The sequence below is a fragment of the Lepeophtheirus salmonis genome, chromosome 8 (genome assembly GCF_016086655.4).
Source record: "Lepeophtheirus salmonis chromosome 8, UVic_Lsal_1.4, whole genome shotgun sequence".
In the NCBI taxonomy this organism is placed as follows: Eukaryota; Metazoa; Arthropoda; class Copepoda; order Siphonostomatoida; family Caligidae; genus Lepeophtheirus; species Lepeophtheirus salmonis.
In genome coordinates, this window is record NC_052138.2 from 36791482 (window position 1) to 36815254 (window position 23773).

Sequence of the window (23773 nt, forward strand, 5' to 3'; positions counted from 1 at the left end):
CAAAAGAACAAATCGAATTAAAGTTGGAATCAAATCTTTGCTCTTGTAAAGGATGTACAATGTTTATAACTTAAATCGTTGTATCAAAATTAAGAAGGACGGATGATCAGTTACCACTACCTGATTGGTCGATTAACAGTACTGATATAATATGTACAAATAGAGTATTGTGTGATCTTAAGAGTCACTTTAGTAATACTCTTTCGAGTAATTCGCGATATTGCATGGGTAAGCTGCTTCAAAACATTACTGAGAGTCAAGCTATAAAAGAAATTAACGAAAATACCCAAAGTCCTACGTTCATTTTTAAAGAAAAAAGAACGAGACTATGCGTTGCAAGCAATATAAGTTCTTTTTCATTTTTATTAGATAGTACCATATAAAAAGCGTATTCTTACAGTTATCTAATAATTTTGAATTAATTTACTCTTTTGCACTTGTGTATACTACAGGTAGCCTATCGAAAAATAATTGAGTTGGAATATTAAAATTCTGACACACTCAGCTTCTAAAGAGAATCCAGTTTAAAAACAAAAAAGAAAACACAATCTGATATTGAAATATGACTCAAATGAACTATTTACCATGCATCAAATAAGAAGTCTTATGTCGTAAAGAAGCGTGTTTATCAGAACTTCCATCGAGGGGTAAAAAGTAGCACGTGAATGAATCAAGAAAGCAAACAACAAAAATGCACCACAATACATATTGTGTGTTAGTCGTTACCAATGTTCAGGAATGTTGATGATTGGCTGGTTTCAATTCAGCTAACTCGTTAAGCTGCTGAACAATTCTCACAACAATCTTGCAGCAGAATAATTCCATGATTGGGAAGTATTGGGTAATTGGCTACCAAAGCTGATTCTGGGCCTTTTCTGTTTTTTTTTCGGGAGAAAGGTTGCATGCTACAATAAAGGTAAGTTTGACTGTGATCGGCGGGCAGTGAAGTCTAAAAGGCGATATAGATGTGGGCACGTTTTATATTTTTTAAAGTAATTCTCACGCATTCTAATGTATGAAAATTATTCATTGGAAAGTGAAATATAGGCCTCTAATATCCGTGAGTTGATTGCCGCAATTGGATTATCTCCAGTTTAGAAATTAAAGGCCGTGTTATGGAGGAGTTTGAATGCACGTATTCTTAATTAATATTTATAATTCGTTAATTTACCATATATGAAGGACATAGAAATAATAATTATATAATAGATACGTATATGAAGCCATTTCTATTTATAGTGGCACATTCTTATTTACTCTATATACAATTTTGATTACAACGTACTCTCGTTTCTTAAAATATATATGATTTGTCTTACTGATGATATATGCTTAATCTTGATACATTTTCCTTCTTAGAAGGGGAGTAAAGAAACAACAGAGCATAAAATAATCCGTAAAATGATGTCAATTTTACAAAAAAATAACTCATTTAGGACAGAAAGAAAATAAGCAAATGATTCAAGTCGACTTACTTTTTGTGGACTCTCATATTCAATAATAATAATAATAATAATTCAATGGGTAAATATGTTTCGACTACAAACCTAGATATACAAGTATATTAATGAAACATCATTAATTTATATAATCGAAACATCAAAAACAAAACAGTGATAAAATAATATTACCCTACGCGTGGATATTTCTAAATAGATTATACGCTGATGTTTGAGCTGTAACACGTGACGATAAGACTGAATCACTGACGTCAATTTACACCAATAAAAGTAGTTTATACTCTGCTACACAACAACGACCGGTTGGCTAGAATTTCCGTTATGCACTTTCCTCAATGAATTTTTTGTAACCAAAAATAATGGTTTTGATTGTAAGATACGTTTTAGTGGTTAGCCGTATTTTGTTGGCTGTACAAGTTGCAATCCCAACAAAAATGGGAGGAATAATAATGTTAAATGAAGAATTTAGAGCACTTATGGGAAGAGGATCTTGCCTATATCTACTCAATTTGGAGAGAATGCTACTACGTTTCTATGTATTATATGGACTGTGGACTGCAATGAGTTCGTGGTTTATGCAGTACTCTGTGTGAGTGCTTTCTACGCACGTGCATTAAAAGAAAGTTCCCATCCTCTTCTTAGCACGTTTGTAACTACATACTCTCACTCATCTTGCTATCATAGACAGGAGTAGAGTCACTTCTTCTCTTTATCGTACTTTTATTATTGCACCAGTGTTAATCCTCAAATAATCATAGACTTTCAAAGATGGAAGATAGAGTTCTATGACCAAATTGAACGCTCTGTCTACGACTACCTCAAGGACACCGTCTCAGACAAATTGGCCAATCAGTTCAAGAAGTTTACAAATCTAAAGCAGACTCTTCCTGGGCGGGATCTCCCACAATCACAGAGCTCGTGGATCACTATGAAGTCCCATCTCTCAAGAGAAAGGCTGTGGACGCCAAGAAGGACCTACGAACAAGAAGGCCAAGAAGGAGGAGGGAAGAATCTTTCATCCGAAGAAGAATCTGAGGATGAAGAAGAAGAAGAGAAGCCTAAGAAGGTCGTTCCAGCCAAGAAGGCCGTGAATGGAAAGAAGAAGGAAGCATCTTCTTCCGAAGCAGGATAGTGATGATGAAGAGGAAGGAAGAAGTTAAGCCCAAGAAAGGCTGCCAAGGAAGGAAGCCCCTAAGAAGGAAGCTCCCAAAAGCCGCTAGCTCTACACGGTGATGATAGCGATGAAGACAGCGATGACGAAGGAAGAATCCAGGCCCAAATAGCCATCTCCCAAAAAAGAACAAGCATGTTTGAGGAAAGGAAGAAGAAGTCCTCTGACAGAAGAGAATCTTCCTGACTGACAGATGAAAAGTCCGATAAGAAGCCCGTCAAAAGAAAAGAGAAGCCGTGGGGAAGAAGGGAGTGGGCGGATTCACTCTGGATGATGAGGACTGATAGCTACAACGAAGAAGAAGGAGACCCCTGAGGGCAAGACCCACTAGAAACTGCAGAGATGGAAGTAGAGGAGGAGCCTGTTGAGCAGTTCTCGAAGTTTCACCCACAGAGGCGGATTTGACAGCAGAGGCCGTGAGTGCTAGAGGAGAAGTCTGACTCAACGAGGTAATTTACTTCACACTATCCTTCCTTCTTCTTCGCTCTATATTACAAAGTATATGGAGTCTGTTTATAATTTAATATTGTTCTTTATAGGTGGTCTGTGAGATCGTGAATCTGGTGGAAATGCGTTGTTTCAATGTGTAATGTAAGGTCGGTCTTCTTCTCAAGAGAATGGCCTGGGAAATAACTCGGGTGGAGAAGTGCTGGCTTTACAATGCGGAGAAGTTGGTCAAATTTCCTCAAGAGAATGCCCCACTGGCGGCCGGTGACTCAAATGCTTTAATTGTGAGGAGCGAGGCCACATCTCAAGGGATTGCCTCTGAAAAGAAAGCTATGTCATGCTATAGTTGTAACGAGGAAAGGACCACGTGTCTAGAGACTGTCCTCAAGGTGGTAGCGCACCAGACGCAAGAGCGGCGAGGTGGCCTAAAGTGGGGAGGAGTTGCCGTGGACGATAGAGGTAGAAGGTACTCCACCCCACAGTAGTCACGTGGAGGCCGAGGTGGTGAGCGGAGGAAGGGATTCTCTTGCATCACCTATGAAGATTACTAAGAAAAACTTTTGATTAAGGTCTTCTTCTCACACCGTCATAAATTTTGAAATAGATATATATATTATTTATATTATCTTTCCACTTGTATTACTGCATTCATTTCTCATTGAGTATTCTTTATATTTTTTAAAAAATTGTACATTATATTATAGGATATGGTATATATATATATATATTCAAATATTATATATAATATCTAATTGAATAAATTTAATTACACTATAAGCTTAATCGCTTGAGTCTTCATTTTTAACAATGCATCAGAATATAACCATGTCGATCAGTGACGTTCCATCTACTTACAGCGTAGAAGTAACTCATGAAGCAGTTGATTCTGCTTTAATCGGATCACATAAAACAAAAGTAAATAGGTTCTCATACGCGCATGAAAAGAAGCCACTGCCATATATCTAACAGAAATATGCTTAGAATTAAAAATCTTCAGAGAAAAATGTCTCAAAAATCGAGAATAATGAGGAAATATCAACCTAAATATAAAGGATTAGACTGCATTTTATTAAAATAAGATTCTTAATAAAATCAACTTTTCAGAGAATAAGAAATGAGAACCCACACAGTTATTGGGGCTTCACTAGGCGATCACTCAGGGATGTAGCCTCCCCAAAATCAAGGAATTACCTCCTTTGTACTAAAAATAACTTGCAGCGCCTAAATAGAGGTAAATGTTTTTTGCGATGTCGATTCTCTGGGGCAGATTTGAAATTTCTAAGCCAAGCCCACCCGAAAATATAGTCCTGAAGACTCCCCCTGACGGCTTGATCTGGATGTCATAAAGAATCCGTTACAATAACGTAAGTAGTACCTCATGTACTATTTAATTCCGGTCTTATTATCCAGGTTTATACTTTCTTCATAAATATCTTAATTCATAGAAGATTGAATCTATAACTCCAATGGAAAGTACTTTTCATAATTAATAAATACTATTCATATTGGTTTTAACTAGGAGTCCCTTGAGTCCTTTAAATTTAACCTTGCTTTGAAAGATTGATATCTAGACTATATTGAGTCGCATTATCCTGTTTAATTTATTACTTTTTAATTTCAAATATTGAAGAGGTTGAAGAATATTATTTTAAATCCCAAAAAAGCACCATTATTGCAATCATGACACTGTACACATAATCACATTAAATTATAATATCTTCATTTAAACAAAGACTACCATTGCTTATAATGATGTTGCTTCACGATGATATTACTGATAAACTACAATTTTATCACAATTATAATGTTAAATTTACAGCATGATTTTACTGCGCAACGATATTACCTCAACGATTTTGTCCGCAACCTTTTGTTACAATATTTTTGTTTTCGCCAATCGGTTTTTACACTGAACCAGTTATTATATGAAGCAAGGTCCGAAATTAACTTTTTTAAAGTTAAAGTAAAGTTGATTATATGAACTTTTTGAAGAAAATTTTTAGAGGATGGTAAGAATTATTCTTTAATTTTAGCCATGTCACAAAGCAGTTGAAAAGTAATTGAAAACAATGTTAGTTTCAAAATAAGAAGCCCCTTTTGGGCCATTTTCATAAGCCCGTGTACTCTGTTTTTTTAAAATGTAATATATAACAACCATTTATAGAAAGCATTGAACTCAAGTCGACCTTAACATTTTTTAAGGGGACATTCAGTTTTTTTATCATTGCATAAAATAGTCCAAGTTCTTGGACAGACATATCTTTTTTTTCCAATCTTTATAATCCATGGGATATCACCCCTCTCCCACACCCTGTGGTATCGGTCCTGGAAGCATGTCTGCACTAGGAGTCAGAGATTCACGAAAAACTCGACACTGGCGGAATTTAGATCATGGCGGACTTATTTTGAAGCTTCTATTATTCCACAGATATGCCATGGCATGGGAGTTCGGGCTTTATCTATGGAGGAAAAATTAAAAGATGCAAAACAAGCAGAGATGTTGCAGCTCTGTCTACTTACAAAGATCGAGAACGTGCTTCTAACAAAATCAGACTATAAACAAGCAGTATCATCATCCACTGAATTTAAACGTAAATCCCATCGGTGTAGCTACTAGTCAAGCTACATCGCGTCCGACCTTTCTGAATGTTCAGCTAAAAATGAGACTTTTTAAGAGGAATGTAAGAGAAGAAGCGCATTTAGAGAAAATATGCTTGTAACGATTGCCGTCTTTCCATAGCAGGAAGCAAGGCCAAGCTAATCAGCACGTCCCGACGATCCGAGTGAAGACTTTATCCATCGAGTCACGTCACTTTACATATCTCGAGGGCTAGGAAGTTTATCGCAAGGTCAGATCAAACTTTTGTCATGAATGCTCTGCTGATACTGGAGCTACTCTGAGCCTCTTATTTCTCTGCGACTTGGTATTGAGAGTTACAACACATCGAAACCAGACTCTCGAATAAAAGACTCTCCATCTCAGCAGCGAACAATTTCCCAAGCTTGAGATGCATGAGGCGCCGTCTGTCTTCGTTATCAAAATTGGAAAAGTCTTCGAAACATACATCACGGCATATGTTACTCCATTAGTTATGATCAAGTCATTCAAGTCTCTCTCCTAATAAAAATTACTAATGATAATCACGTTTTCAAGTATTTAATCCTGAAAATGATAATGCGGGGACATTTTCTGTTCTGCGTGCGTCCAGTGCTTCACACTACCAGCCGAGGTTTAATGCCGAAAGTTACAATTGATGCTCGGAAAAGATGGTACATCTTGTCAAGCAGTGAAATCAGCTCCTTCATGAAAATATAAATCGTCAAAACAGCACTCCCTCATTCTCATCCAAACAGTGGGATCTTCTCTCGGCATGGAGTGAAACTTCACTAACCTATATAGTTTATGCACGGTCAGCGTATTGTGGTTTCCTTCCTTCAACCGTACCACACATTCCTCAAAAGAACTCCATACATCCCCTTTTTACGAATGCTACATTGAAAGAACTTGCCTTGAAAGGGCTGAAGGCTTCATATTTTTGACCCTGGAATTTCAAACGAAATGAAGCAGTTGATATCTAAAGCTGTCAATTCACTTCGCAAGAGGCTGGGCCCACTTCATTAGCTTCTAGAATCACTGTAACAATATTTGGCATCCACGCAGGCCCTTCGAGATCCGTTGTCTTCCAATCTAATGAAGGTAAAGGGAAACATATATCTTTGTCGTGGATCGCTATTCAGGGACTGCGACTTTACCTCGATTAGTCGGTTGCGAGAATGCACTTCCAGCTCAGTCATTCAATGATATCATGTTGACGATGATTTTAAGATTGGGGGCTTCATTGAATATTCGAGACTATTTTTCAAAAAAAGTTATATACCTGAAATTTAATTTTCGAGTTTTTTATTCAACAAAAATTTTAATTTTTCAGAAACAACTGATAGATTTTGAATTTTTTTCCAATAAATTCACGTTTCTGAGACTAACTGTTAATTTCATGTTTTTTTTTTTTTCTAAAAATTTTTCGACATGTAAATTAGTATTTAAATTTTGTTCCAATAAATTCAAATTTTAGAGGACAGTATGACTTTGAAATTTTTTTACAAAAAAAGTAATTTTTATAAACAATTGCAAATTTTTGAAATTCAAAAAAAAGCTAATTTTCAGGGGTTCTTATGTGCAATAGCATGTAGCAATTTTTTAAGTTTTTTGAAATTTTTTCAAACATTTGAATTTGCCAGTAAGCAACGGTCTACCATTAATTCTGGGGAAGGGACCGGAGTCCCTCTAGCCCCATCCCCTGTGGGCGCCTCTCCTCGCAGTGTCAAGTAGGTTGAAATTTGGAAGAATTCATTTTCTCTGAAATTTATTATTATAAATTTGTAGAGCTTAATCTAATCTCCTTATTTGAGTTTCTCCCGCTGTTCAGCGCTAATGGAGGGAATTTATGTAAATGTGATTTTCCAGAATCACCGCAAAATCGGTCATAGCGCCAGCCAACTCTAGTAGTAGCCAAGCAAGCATCTTTGTGGGGATCTCTCTTATTCATGAGAAATCTTACTGAAAAGAGGGATAGTACCTCTTTTCAGAATAATTGTTGTTATCCCAGTTTCTCAGCCATTTTCTCTTTATTTTATCTGTTACTAGTCATTTATGGCGCCACACTATCTACAGATCTCATCTGGCAAAACATGAGCTTGTGAGACTACTCAAACTTCGCACTTAAAAGTAAATGATTCCATTTTAAGTGCTTCAAGGTAGCCGCTATTTTGTTTTGACATGTCGTAGCTTTTCCCCATGTTACAAAATAATGATGAAAAGAGTGGCATAGAAAGAAGGAGAGTGATGCTGTTTCCTTACAATCCTTCTCGCAAAGTGACTCAGCTCAATTTCTCAACAGTCTGTATTGAGAAGAATCTATATTAGCTATAAATTATTGTCATTTAATTTTATAGTTTGAAAAAACGCAACTTTGATGCAATCAATGGAACCTATTTATAAGTATTTTACTGAAATTCTGGTTGGATAGAATATAAAACTATACAAAAATATACTGTGTATTTTGTTGTCATGGTGGATGTTGCTTCTTTTTTCTCCTTATTAGTGTTCTGAATTATTTTTTTTTTGAAATATAATTAGCTCCTTTTATTCTGTGAACAATTCTCAACATTTATTGAATGATAATTCCATGGTTGAAAATATTTGGTCAACTACCAACCAGTGGCACGCGAACATAGGGGCTTCCAATTGTTAAGCATGTATACTCACTAATTTTAATATTGATAAAGGAAATCATGTCTATCTGTCAACGCCCTATTTTGAATGTGCAGTTAATGTCTTAGAACTGCGTGACTACTTACAGTCTCCACGAAAATCAACTCGAAGTGTCGTCGTAACGCTAAAAGCTCAGGGCTCAATATTATTAAAAACTTTATCTGTATTTTTGAGGTAACGTCGGTTTGCTCCGCTGGTAATTAGTAAAAAAACTACTGACCGAGTGTTCCCAAGTAAAAATTGTTTCTTTAAACCAACCTTAGTTATAGCGTCCTTTTGTCATCGAAAGCAATTGAAATTAATGTGACGAGTAGAGTGCTATTAAACTCATTCGTTGATGTTTGGAATCCAAAATTACCAGGGTTTCTGCAATTCAGTTGCTTCCCCGTCTTCGACTTCTTTTCCAATTGTTTGAAGACGTTTAATGCAGTTATATAATGCCTATAACTTGTATAATTCTACTCAGTAGTACTGGAAAGTATTTGCAAGTTGAGTATCTGTTCTCTTGTTTCATATGAAGTGGTAGGATCATTCTTTGACGGTTTGCTCATATTTAAATGTAGTACCCTTGCATCAGAATAAAAAGACGTTATATAACATGAAGAAGAACCTTAAATCATTCCTCTTATTTCTGCAATGATTATATGTACTTTGCAAAGTATTATTATGTAAGACTACTTTTGAAAATAGTGTGTAATGCAGAAAAATGTTTACTGAAGGAAAGTACTTTTCATTAGTCCAACATTATGTCACCTTGATGTCTTTAGTGTCAAGAAAATAATAATCTAGGTAGATATATATTACTATTGATTAGGGTATTACTAAAATTTATAAGTAGGACCTATCAACTTGACTGAGCTTCAAGGGAAAACTGTAGTCTCTAACTCATGCATATATCCTTGGTCGCTCAGTTTAAAAACATCTCTAATGAGTACTTGAGGTACAAAGGAGTGGTTGGATTGTAAACCTTGAATTACCTCGACATCACAGTGGAAATAATTAGAGACATAATTAATCAGAAAGAGATTTTTCTTCAAAGGTCTTGAAAATCCTCAAGACTTAGAGATTGGAAGCAATGAAAATGTAACATTCTTGCTCGCACATTACACTCCATCTAGAGCTGGCAAATGACCCCATTGCTACATCAAGGAAAGGTTGTGTTTTCTTGCCTTATTAAGTCTGGACACAAAAACTTCAGCGTATTCGGCGCTTTGTGGCAGCTGAGAATGAAGGTTTCACGTCGTCTTTATGTGGTGGGGAGGCATCCAAGGTTTGCAAGAATGTTTGTAAAAGCTAAACTTGGACCTTTCTTTTTTCTTCTGGTATTATTATACTCTGAAGAGTGGTTTTTTGGTGATAAAAAATCTTCAAGTAGCTACTGTTACACTAAGATAGAAAGGCTACAATCTTTATTACGGTTTATCAATTCAAGGAGTTTTGGATATGCGCATTGGTAAAGTAAGTTTGGCCTATTCTTTTTTTTCCTAATTTCTCGTTCATTGTAGGGCAATTGTTTGCTTTGCATCTGTCGGACGGCAATGTCAATAAACATTTTCTTTTATTTCTTTGATCAATCAGGTAGTTTTGTTCCATAACAGAAATTTTTTGATGAAAAAATTTTCTACATTTACAAGAGATGAAATATCAAATTAAGAATGTAAAAAAAAATAAAAAGAATCAATATTTTCTTGGTAGCCCTCGTAATCCTTTGATAAAGAGATTTCAACAAATTTCTATATTTTATGATATAATACTATCTGATTTCATTTTTTGTATTGACAGTAGGAATTGAAACTGTTTGGTACATATCTATAACTTTGATAGCTAAAATTTTACTGATTTCTTTCACAGTAGGTTTTTTTATAGTTATAGTGTTTAGATTCCACTATGCCATAAAAACGCAACTGATTATACCCTTGGCAGTTGAGTTTTGCTAAATTCATAAACATTTTCAAACAGAAGAAAATTGTATTTTACTTTGAGTTGTTGAAGTCATTCTACTTGATTATAAAAATCTTTTAAAATTAATTTATCCTTGATAGTCAATTTTTAATTGTAATTGATTTTTAAAATACATAATTATATTATTTGCACCACGTATTCAGAAGATTATCTTGTTAATTAATAGTATGCTAATCGTTCAATGCTCAAATCAGTATCTCTTGTTCAGATAGGATACTAGCTGGTTTTATAATTTTTTTATAATGATTTGTTGATATCTGATAGAATTAAAAATTGTTATGTAATGATATATATATTATTTTATACTTATTTTTAACACTTTAAATATATCTTCACATGTGTGTTTGGCTTAACCTGGGTATATTTCAAGATGTATGTAAATAGAAAACAGTTTTAATCAAATATCTTTAAAAAGTTAGAATTATCTCATTTCAACTTGGGAAGTATTTTTTTCTTTATTTATTGTTGGGAACATCTAAATATGTAAAACTAATTTGATTGTCTATAGTCCAGTGATTCTCAAATAGGGCATGCAGAGAATTTCTAAGAGGTAGGTGAGATTTACAAAAATATATTTATTTACTAAATAAAAAGTTTAAAGGTAGGGAATATGTGGGTGAAAAAATATTTGGAAGGGGTTAGTGAATTAAAAGTTTGAGAACCACTGGTTTATACTTTTGAAACTCTTTGATGTAAGATACCAATAAATGATATAATTTATTCAATATTGAACTTGAATTTTTCACCACATGCAATGTATGAATCAGGAGCGTTCTCCTACTTCTGCATATGAATTTTGAGTGTCTCTCCTTTAATAATGCATTGCTTAAAACTATTTGACTTGAGTAATGAGTATATACCCGTGTTTCAAACTTTAATCGACATAGAATAAATAATAATACAGAACCTTCATTTTCATATGAAGCTTCCTGGGAAATACATGATAAAAATAAGGATTTCTCTCTCTCTCTCAAAAAAAGGAAAGATTTTCCACAAACCCACTCTGAAAACTACTTGTTTATAAAGTAAATTTAATCCTTTTATTAATTTATTATTTAAAAAAAAATCAATTTTAAAATACCTACATTTTTAACTACTTATATAATGACGCGATTAAATAAATTATGCAAGAATTATTTTTCTAAATACTTGAGTAAAAATAATATAAATTTAATTATTTATACAGTTATTTAAAAATTTCAAAATTACTCATCAAAATATTATGTATAAATAAATTATTCAATATTTACATCATTAATTATAAAAATAAACATATAACTATCAAAACATCATTTAAGTCTTAAAGCTATATTATTTAAAAAATACTCATCAAATTATGATTAATAAATAAATTATAAATATTTATAACATCAATTATAAAAATAAACATATTAGGTATATTTCAACTTTGCCCATTACTTCACTAAAAATGAACCCAATAATTCAAGCAATATTAATAATAAACTAAAAGCAAAAATATTATATAATTTAGAATAAGAGCCATTGGCATCCGCTAATCCTTTTATATAGCTTATGAAACCATTATATAGTCTTTATAGCTATGGTCCCATCAGGACTCCTCGGAGCACGTGTGCCCTGCAACTATGTTAATAGTGAAAAATTGTCTATATATTTGTCGACGCCTCATTTTTGAGTGTTGGATATCCTAAAACTATTCTTGTGTATTTTTGAATGGTTTGACACTAGATTTATGTTGAAAAGATGAGATTTGTATTAAAAACATTTCATGGACAGTTGTGATTGTTTGACTCAGATGTGGTTTGAGTGAGCGTCAAGGATGGACAGCAACAAAGAAAATACGCTATATTTTAGGAGTTTTTCTTCTACTGGGTGATTCAAAACGAGCAGTTTTGGATTGTAGAAATAAAACACATAAAATATTATATTTATAATCATAAACTTTATTAAAAACGAAAAACAACTTTTACAATTATTTCTAGAAAATAATCCCCTTCATATGTTGGCCGCAACGTGCCTTTAAATGGTCCATTCTTTCGCACCAATTTCAATGACGCGTTGAGCATTGTGACCGGAATCTCACGAATAACTCGCTCAATATTTGCTTCCAATGCTTCAATCGTCGCTGGTTTATCCACATAGACTTTTGCTTTTGTAGCCCCAAAAGAAAAAGTCCAAAAGGTGTGATATCACGATTGGTGGCCAATTCACAGGGCCAAAACGTGAAATTAATTGATCACCAAAATGATGTCCCAATAGGTCCATTGTTACGCGCGCTGTGTGGAAAGTGGCACTGTTTTGTTGGAACCAAATATCGTGAGACCATGTACTCAATTTGAGATACCAAAAGTCTGTTACCTATGGCGCGATAACGTTCGCCGTTAACGGCCGAATCGATTCTTCTTCACGATCTTCGGCTTACACTCTCCGTCTGGCACAGTGGCCGCACTACTGCCTTCGCTGCGCGCTGTACGTAGCACTGCATGATCGACAGAACTATCCCCAGCAAGTTGCTGCCTTCAAATTTTTTCGATTATTCTGCGAGTGTGTGGATTCTTGAAGGTCGATTGTGCTCGACCGCAAGCTGGGCAGTAATTTGAGAAAACTTCTCTTTCACGGAACGCGCTGATTTTCATAGTACAATTCAGAACAATTTGTTACACGTTGTTTGATGGCGTATATCTTCCACCATGATGAATTGATAAACATATTACTGAGGTAAAATCTGACGTATGAGTTCCAGACAAAACTCAGCTGCGCTGCGCCTAGTAAATCCTCTTCACCCCGGCACGCTCGAACTTGTTTAATCCCCCGATGCCTCAAGTGCATCTCGCGCGTACCAGAGTTCATGAAAATAGGTAATAATGTTTGAAGTCTTTATACTGTAAGAGTTAATCACAATTATGCCAGGTTGAGAAATTGTAATAATGTTTGGAAGTCCTTATACTTTACAACAGTTAATCGCGCTAGAGAAATTTGGTTTCGTCAATTCCGTTCGAGTATCCTCGATGTCAAAAATACACCACGCTTTGAAGTCTAACTGTCGAAAATGTGGATAAATAATAGAAATCGTCAAGTCTAACCGTCATGTAAGTACTGTTTTTTTATGCCCTATGAGATGAACCTTATTGAAAAAAAAAAGATATATTTTAGAATCAATTTTATAGATTTTTTTACTACCCTCATTTTATGTCAATAGCTACATCTACTAGTGTTCAACAGCATTTTTAGAAAACCTTTTCTCTTTAAGTACAGTAAAATTGTTATATATCCTTGAAGTTTCAACTTTACTTTTCAATCCAAACCAGATAGGTCAGTTTAGAATTGAATGTGGGATATTTAACCTGGAAAAAATGTAATATCTAGTAAATGCTTGTATAATTTAATACTTATAACATAGTATAAAGTACATTCCTGGTAATAGTAGGCAAGTAATTTACCTGTTATTTATGCAGTTAATTTCAGGATGTTTCTGCCTGTTCTTGTTTCTATTAACCTTCACACCTCATCGCAATATTATGCATCATATATATATTTAAATATGAATGGAACAATACATAAATTACCAAATAGCAAATGCCGCTTTGGCCTGGTGGAAGATTTTTTGTTTGATGCGTACATATAATAAAAAGTGCGAAAATATGTTTTCATTTTTTCAAAAGGTAATAAAATAAGTTATATAAAATTGAAATAAATTTTATTTTGGTTTCATAATGATAATACACATTTAAATGTTGTTTTACACAGTATTGAAAATTATATCAGATAGATGTCCCATTTTGAATAAATCAAATTTTGGTATTTAAATACCAGGTGATTTTTCCATTTTTTTTGTTTCTCTTTAAATAACTTATTATTAAGAGGTTTTACAGGGCTAGTTATTAGATACAAAAAGCTGAAGTTAAAAAAAGCAAACAAATCCATTTTCATATTTGAAGATGAATAGTTGAAAAGTTCATTCGCTTTTGGAGATTTTCTAAGGGTAATGAAGAACATTTTTAGTAAATTGTATATTCTCTTCATTTAATAAAATAGTTATATATCCTTCAAACTTGAACTTTAGTATGCAGTCACAACAGATAGCATAGTTTCTGCAGTGAATTTCTAAAATATTTTTTTGTCTGCATAAATATACTATTTGGTAAATACATTTTATACATTTGATATTTATAAGGCCTGAGTGACTAATTAAAAACTTTATAATTCCAGTGATTATATGATGCAATGACGATAATTTAGGGTTATCTTTTTCTTTCTTGAAAGTATATTTCTACACGTCGTTACCTTTATTGTATCACGCAATATTTCCTCCAAAAGAAAAACAGAAAAAAGTCATTAACTATCTGGTAGTTAGCCAGATTAGTCAATCATACCAACTGCTTTTTATCTCCCATGTACTTCCAAACTATCACTGTCATATTATTTCTTCCATTTTAAAATGAATTACATATATATGTTACGGGCGTGGAAAATCGGGCATACTTTGGCAAAATGCTCCAGGCAATCTATAAAATTTCCAATTTTACGTTCATTTACATTTCCAGGTTAGTGATTGTGGGTAAGTTGATTATTAAACAATTCATTGCAACAATTTGATTACTCTTTCGGCTCAATAAGGACATGAGCGTCCCACCAATTTAATAGTCTATAAATTTTCTTTTAATCATTTAAAAATGTTATTTTTTACTTTAAAATGATTATCTTTATCTGTTCTTTCATTTATTTTCTGTCATATTGATATTTTTAAATTAAATATCTTATTTAAACTGAGTTTATTTTTATTTAATTTGTATGATCAAGTTAAATTATTTCTAAATATACTTGTTTTTACTAATTTAGAAGTTATATTAAATTATGGTTATTAATGTACTGTACAAATTTCAAGTTCATATGTAATTTTAAAATAACGGGACTCTGACTATCCTATTTGTCCTGAAGGGTAAAATACGTTAGGGGTCACAATATTTAATAATTATGTTATAATGGTAGATCATTTGTAATCTTATTGGGCGTTGATAATTTTATATCAACTGAGTGGAAAAAATGCAATCCCCAGAACTCAATTTCTGTCCCTTTTTCCAAGTCTTGACTTTGCTTATAACTTAGAAGCAAATTAATCTTGACAAAGCTTAAAAAATAAGATCAATTATTGACAACTTAAATGAAGCATTTCAATCCTTCATATTTGATAATTTTTTCTGTTCTCCTAATTAATTAATAAATTTCACGAACATGGATATTGTATCGAACGGTAAGAAAAATATAGGAAAACATGCCAACTATGAAGAAAGATAAAAGAAATGAGTAGAGGTAAAATTGAGCAAAATATAAATACTATGGTAGCAGTCAAGGGGTTGACAGTCGTGGATTAACTTTAATTGGCACAAGTTTGGAACTCTACAAAAGTTTCAATTCCGTCCTCAGAAGAGAAAAAAAACAACTCTAAAATAGTCATCCCATGTCAATCCATTATACAAAAATACAACCTCAGGAGGTGTTGATATTCTGGATCAAAGGACTCTACTTATAGATTGGGATCAAATCATATGGAGGTTATTTTTATCGAGGTTTTTTTAAAAATCTCGGATATTTGTGTTGTTAATTCACATATTCTTAGAAAAACAATAATTCAAAAGGAATTGAATGATTATTTCAAAATTATTTTAGAAAAATTTCCGTATAGGTAAATACTGGGTAGTTGAATGCAAAGTTTGCAAACAGAGGTCATGCATCACCCCGAGAAATCATTCCTAAAACTATTCCACTCCCCTACCAACAATTTTATTGGTGAGGGGGAAATGTATAAATTGAAAGCAACATAAAAATAGAGAATAAAAGCTCATATTCAACAAAATGCCAAGTATTTTATTTATTGTCATGCTCAAAAAGAATAGTTATTTATTTAAAATTATAATGGATAATTTATATATTTTTATTTAAATATAGAAAATGTTTAGGTTTTAGGAAATAATTATAAGAATGCAAAAAATACTTTATTATAAAATTATTCATTTTTTTATTTTACCTTTCAGGAGAATAGGAACACCAGTGTCCTCAAAAATATCTCGCTAACCTAGATATGAACTCTTTGCAAAAAAAAAAAAGAAAATGTTTTGTCATTGAGTAAAAATATAAATAGTTGAATAAAAATTTCATCAGGGACCTTATGGTCCTGAAAGAGGATTAAGGATTTGATAAAGATACAATTTCATTGCAAACAATTTGATTATGACACAATTTTACCTCATTGCTAGTAGTTTTATAATCTAGTTTATTTTCATTAAAATTTATATTGTAATAAGACAATTAACTATTTTATCATAAGAAAATGTCACAATAGACTCCATTTTATTTTGCAAAATATACCTCGGTAACAGGTTGTGCAGGTGGACGTGGGTCACTAATAGGATCAAAACCTATCGCCACCACTAGTCTGAGTATCGATAACTCCTTGTAATACATTATAATACATCGCCCAACGCTACCCAACTGCTGCTGCTATCCTGGGTATCAAGGACCCCTTCTACTATATATATAATACACTCCAGTCAATGGGTTGTGCTAGTGAACCCACGGCTACAAAAGGTGGATAACTGGCCATCACCACCTGAGAATCCTAGGACCTTCTTTATTCACACCTGACTCTGAGGGATTCAACTTTTTTTGGTGACGTATACTTTTAGAGGCGCTCTGTAAATGAATGTGTGAATTTGGTGGTGGTTAATCGCCTGTAACTGCCGACTACCCGCAACTGGGGCATCTGCGGGTGTTCTCAGTAATAAAATGTAAGCCAAAAAGATGAGCCATTTTAATCCTACATGATTTACGTGCATTATCTCAACTTACACGGTTCGTATTCGCATATCCATTTCTATAGAAACTTAAACTTCAAAGTATAGGACCCAGAAAAAGCACGACTTTGGCTGAAATATTATTTTATATCAAATATGACAATAAAGTACTGTAAGATTTTCAAAGAATTATCTTTCTGAACATACCTAATAATAAGAATGTAGTAAATATTTACTTAATATATCCTAAGCATAAACACATTAACCAAATAAAAACTACTTTGCAGTATATTGTCTCTATATTATGTTATTTGCTATTACAGAGGTATCCTTTTTTGAGTTGAACTTATTTGTTTTGAGTTTGCGCAATTGCACTGCTTAAAGTCTTCGCCCATTTTCATCCGACAGAATTAATGTGGTCAGTTGCAATAACTTCCTTATCTCTGAGAACGTCATCAACATTGAGGAATGCCTCCTTGCAATGCTCAAACTGGTTTCTTATATGGAGCTGTTTTAAAACACCATTTTTGTCCCTAATCTATAAGATCCGTTCTGTCACATGGATCCCAATAGCCAAGAAGTAGTGGGGATCTGTTTTTTCCACGGTTGATTCTTGATATTTTGACGCACTGTCCTACATCAGCCACCTTTAAACTGCCATGAAGAGAGGGGCATCATCCTGTTTACTTTCTCCTCTTGCTTGTGATTACCTCCTCACTGTAGTTCTTGCTGCCCTGAGCAGATTGTGAATGTGATCACTTTAGATATTTAATCCTCTTCATTTCCCTGGTAAAACTAGAATGTTCTGAAGCGTGGATTTAAGGCTGTAGATGAAACAATTTTGTTCTCCAGATATAGATTGTTAACAGAATACACATTTCTTGTCATCAATCCGTGTTCCTTCTAAGCCTCTTTGGAGGTTAAATATTTCAGTTCGAGTTTTTTCCAGATAGTTGAGTTTTCGCGCTGGGTCAACGAATTATTTTAATACACACTTAAAAATAAATACAAATATTAAATAACATTCAAATCTTTTTGACTCTCCAAGAATCTAAAATTAGCTAAATACAGTCATCGAATAGAATAAATCGATGAACTATCTTTTAAAAACAGGATCCATACAAATATTGTATGTACTTATTTAACATTTTGAAATACCTATATAACTGAGAATATTAATAATAAAATAAAATCCGGATATGAGAAAACACTTATAGCCAATGATGTAAATTGATGCTTTTAGCTGGCTTGTTAATTTTTAATTGTAGTATAAATAATGAATTTTATTTTCCTTAGCAGTTGTCATTATTATTTAATTCCTGAGTAGTGAACACTGAACATCCTTTCCTAAAATATTCAAGGGGTTTCAAAACCTAAAATGACAAATTCGTGGGTGCTGATAAAAGACTGAACATAACCATGGGGATTTTTTTGTGGAGTTAGAATTGTAAGTCCTTGTTGAACTCAGGTAGAATTGGATCGAGATCGAGTAATTCTAGAAAATGTCCTTGTTTATATACTGGTCTCCTTTTCCTCTTGTCATAGAGAGGTTACCATGTTGATTTTCAATTTTTTTAAACATATCCATTTTATAATTCTGATTCATGCGGTTTTTCAGTGAATACGGATATATATCATGTGTGTTACTTAAAAACATTTTTGCTGATAGATAAACTAAAACTAATCTATCATATGTCAGAAACAGGATCTAATCAAACACTGGTTGCCTCGAAATCGTGAGTTTCAAATTACTCCGTGTTTACAAAAGTACCCAACAACTGTTTATTTAAATATAATAGATCTAATCAACTTTTCATCTGAAAATAGCAGTTTCCTTTATCTGGATTTTGAGATGTACTATATTCATCTTTTTGATCAACTCTCTACGATCTACCTCTAAGAGATCTGCAGCCCACATATTGAGGAACATTTCTATAACACACATTAATATTATATATCAAGACACAGTTTATAAATATGGATTGTATATGTGGTAGGTACCAAGGGCACATGGCAAAGCTCACCATTATTCGTACAGGCAGTGTTATGACAAATTATGTCTATTTGTACAAACCACAGTAATTTAAAGAAGAATTCTAGCGTGGCACCGGATCTGTTAACATCAATTTCAGCTCTCTCAAAAACATAATCATCTATGGAGTTATTTGTATCCGTGGGGGTGCACCGGGAACGAAGACACAATAATGGCCACACGGAATTCTTATTCGAAGAACAACTATGGATTTTTGAAATTTTTTCAAAAAATTAAATTTTTCCTGAACAGCTGTGGATTTTTGATTTTTTGTTCCAGTTTTTTTTTTTTTTTTTTGAAAGAGTTTTTTTTCAAAATTTACTCTTCCTGAACAGCTGTTATTTTTTTTTGAATTTTTTTTTGGAAATTTAATTTTTGAGAATGAGTATGGATTTTGAAGTTTTTTCAAAAATTGAATTTTGTCTAAACAGCTGTGGATTTTTGAATTTTTTTTTCAAAATTTTTTTGAAATTTTTTTCAAAAAAATTCTTCCTGAACAGCTGTGGTTTTTTTGATTTTTTGTTCCAACTTTTTTTTGTGAACGAGTATTTATTTCTGAATTTTTTTTTTGAAATTTAATTTTTGAGAATGAGTATGGATTTCTGAAGTTTTTTTCAAAAATTGAATTTTGTCCAAACAGCTGTGGATTTTGAATTTTTTTCCAGAAAAATAATAATATTTAATATTTGTTTTTTTAAATTTTTTTCAAGAAATTATGGAAACCCAGCGCCCCACCCCAAAGAAATGCGTTAAATCAAATCAAATAAATAAATATATATAATCCTTCGGACGCCTCTGATTAAGTACATATTAACAATACCTTTATAATAGATTATATTATTTTTAATTAAGCTGAAGATTTATTTATTCTTTGTGCAATAGAATAAGGAAACTAATTAATTAGCTCATTAATTTATTTTGAATTATTGAGTGTATTTGTAAGAAGTGGTATATCTCTTTGTTTACAACCTAGTTTCTAGACACATATAGCTCATTAAAATCAGAAATCCTATCGTATTTAATAGCTTTAATTAAGTTGTACTTTGTAAATTAACGTCTTCAATTATCCTGCATATTGATTGATATAGTAAATCATTCAATCAAAAATATAATTTATAGGATAAAAGGAATAAAAAGTAACAAAGTTAATTTATAAAAACATCAGATACGACAAAATAAATTAAACCTACATTAAATAGTTACATTTTTTTTGGCTTAATATTTTTTTCTATAGAAACTGGGAATCCAATATTTCACTAGTGTGACTACATTACAAAAAAATAGATTTTTATTGAAATTAGAATAGACAGCTCAAAACTAATTTTGTGATATATTTAAATACACTATTTAGCTATATTATTAAATAAATATATCCTCCTCTACAAGCAATAACAGCCTCGAAACGCAGGCGAAGGGGGCTCCTGCAGATGAAACCGAGTTGATGGCGTACTACGTTGTCATAATGACAGCTCAGAGAGAATTCAAATTTGAATGAGAAATACAACTGGCATTTTTCTACAAACTGCCAATGTCTAGGGCATCAAGGCTGGAGGAGAGCCACATAGAGAGAGGCCAAAAGTAGGCAATATTGTTGCAATATAAGTTTTGCTTCGTCTGTGCTATATGTGGCCGTAATGTACTCGATGTTGTATGGATGGAGATGCCAACGGTCTCGGCAATGATACCGGCGTAGAAGAGATCGCACACGCGTTTCCTTTTGTTGTTGCTCAGAATCTTTAACGCTTAAAGACATAGGATAACAAGAAAACTTGTTTATTTTTGCATCAGCTGTCCTTTGTTTTTATAAATTTAATTTGCAAAATTACTTTTTTGTGAAAGAGTCTTGTACCTTGTTCTGGCCAATATGATGCTATGAGTCCAAAATTGTAGTTATTGAACTCTTAATTTATCAACTTTCATTTAAAAAGTAAAATAAAGAATAAAGTTGCCTGAATCCACTCTTTGAATATTTTTAATTTAAATTCCAGCCACCTCCGTTATGTAACTTAAAAATGACCATTAAAAGCAGGTTTAAAATCTATTCACCAGAGCACAATTGGAAAATCATTACCATTCTTCTTCAAGGTCAAAAGGACCCAAATAGTATTGCAGGCATTGTTTTGGGTGTCCCTGGTCACTGTCTATGTCGTAAATAGAGGATGAAGGGTAACCTCACAAAGTATCCTGCCTCCCTTATGCTCTTTGGGGTCATCTGTAGTACAAGGACACAGAGATAATACCCTGGTTGAAGATCTTCCAACTTTTTCAAAATCCTAAAGGACAGTCTATGTATACAGAGGCTTAGAGGTCCTAAAAGGTTCTTTGGTGCAATAACCTACCCTGGTTGAATCAAAAGTTTATAAAACTCTCAATTTATCAATTTTCATTTCAAAAGTCTAATAAATAAAAGTTCATTTTAGGCAAACCTTAAATATTTAAATAACGGGAATAATGAATAGTCTTTCCATCCAGTTCCAACTCTTTTATTCTTTCTGTTCCATCCTTCTACTGAACAGTTGAATAACGAATGATACTTGGCACATCCACATGCTCGATCTTCCTCAGAGATAGAAATCGCATGGGTTAAGGACCAGTATGTTTACTGGCTAAAAAAATCCAGTCTCTAAAAGCGAAGACATTTTGTGGCCTAAACATCCTGCACTTTTTGGCTTTGTGAACTGGTTCACTGACTTGTTGGAAGGTGTAATTTCTTCCTTGGGCTACTTCGTCCATGCAGGGAATTTCAATTCAAGTGCAAAACTAGAACCAGTACAATGTCAAGGCATGGCATGAGGTTGATCTGGGCTGCCAAAGCTTCTGGCGCCGTGTGGCCAAAATTATCAAGAGAATAATTGAATATCAATAAATTTAGCTTTCAAATAATAAAAAAACTTTGGCTCTACCCCATCTAGTTCGTTCGTTATCAGCCTTAACAGACTTTTCAAATTATCTGGCTCTAAAAATTAAGTTTTTCTCTCCCTTTGGCAAACCATAATCCATGATAAAAATGCATTATAAATTTAATTATTATTTCAAAAGAAATTGGATTTAACTAATAAAGCAAATTAAATCTATAAAAGATTAATTAATTAGTGAATATTTACCTTTCTAATAAAGAGTACGTACTTATTATTAGGAATGGTTAAAAATAGTTTTTCCTGGTAGGCGTCATTGAAAATGCAAATTGTGTTAGTTTTGCGCTGAATTATATATTTTTTCTTTTAAATAGTGTGTCTCATTTGTCTTAATTAACATGGAGGACAAATTTATTACCTCCGTCAACAAAGTTGAGCGGTAGTTATGTTTTTTGTTAATTGGTCACCAGGACTATGCCAAAAGTTACGAATAGATTTTAATCAAATTTGATACGAAGCTTATATAAGATAAGAGTACCGAAGGATCCATCGAAATCTGAACACTTATTAATGCAATAATTAATGAAGGTTGAGAGACAACAATTCATTCATAGTTCGATGTATTAAATCATAAGCAATCAGTTACAAATCAGAACAAAGCTGAGCTGTCTAGCTTACGTACAAGACGAGAAAATGACATTTGGACGTTAACGACGAATTTCCATTCACGCACTCTAAGCGATGAATAATGAAGCTTAGTGGGGGAAATGAGAAAACAAAAGGTAAATAAAATTATGTTGCTGTCTGATAAAATAGCAATCTGTTTTCGTCCGGAGTCGAGAAGCCAGTGATACGTATGGGAAAGCAACCAAATAGTTTTAACACTAATGAATCATAATGATGGGGAATTCATTAAAAACTTCATGTTGAGTTGGGCTGAAATTGTGTGCCCTGTGAAACAACACCTTTTGTTAACATTAGCTTGACGAGAAATACCGTGGCAGATTGGATTACAGAACTATCGGCCACGCGGAATGAAGCCATTTTTGGCATTTTATATTGCGATAGAGTAAAACTGTTGTTACAAAATTCCACATTATTTTTTTGAGTTCCTAGTGTTGTTCATAATGTATTAAATAAAAAGAAAATTCATATAATTTGATACCCCTGGCTTACACTTTGATTTTCCAATGTGATTAGCCATTTATTCTATACTTATTTGACAATTACAATGTGGGGGGAGAAGTACTAAGTATAAATATACTTATATACCTACAAATTCCCTTCAAAATAATAAATTGATGATTTTTTTGTTTCAGCTAAACCTTAAACAAAACGGAAAATAGTGATCAGAAAATGTCAAGCTGTTTTGACATACTAAGATTTATGTTATATTATGTGTAGATATGTGAACATGGAACATATAATCAAACATTTTTATATCACGTGCCGCAGTCACGTGATATATTTTTATTACTTATGCTCAATTGAAAATCCCGACAATTATGTTAAAGTAGATTTATTAGAGTGATTTCCTTTATTGCGCGTCAACAAAAAAACAAGCTAGAATGATTTTCTCAAAATGGAGTATGGATTAGTTTTAGTAAGAATCTCCTTTTAGTTCAGTCTCTGGTCAGTTCAGTTCTAAAACTTTTAAAGTTCGGTCCTTGAGGATGCCACTCAATTTTATTTCTTCTTTGTTTAATCAGTTCTAGTACTGACAGCACTAAGGATCTGTTCCAAAGACTGATGGGACTGGTCCTAAGACTAGAATAAATAAAAAGGAAAGGCACAACACTATTCT

At 33.0% G+C, this 23773-nt stretch overlaps 1 pseudogene; it reads left to right on the plus strand.

Annotated features, from left to right (window-relative positions):
- The first annotated feature begins 224 nt into the window (after window positions 1-224).
- LOC121123616 (uncharacterized) lies at window positions 225-2610 on the plus strand (annotated as a pseudogene).
- The last annotated feature ends 21163 nt before the right edge of the window (window positions 2611-23773 follow it).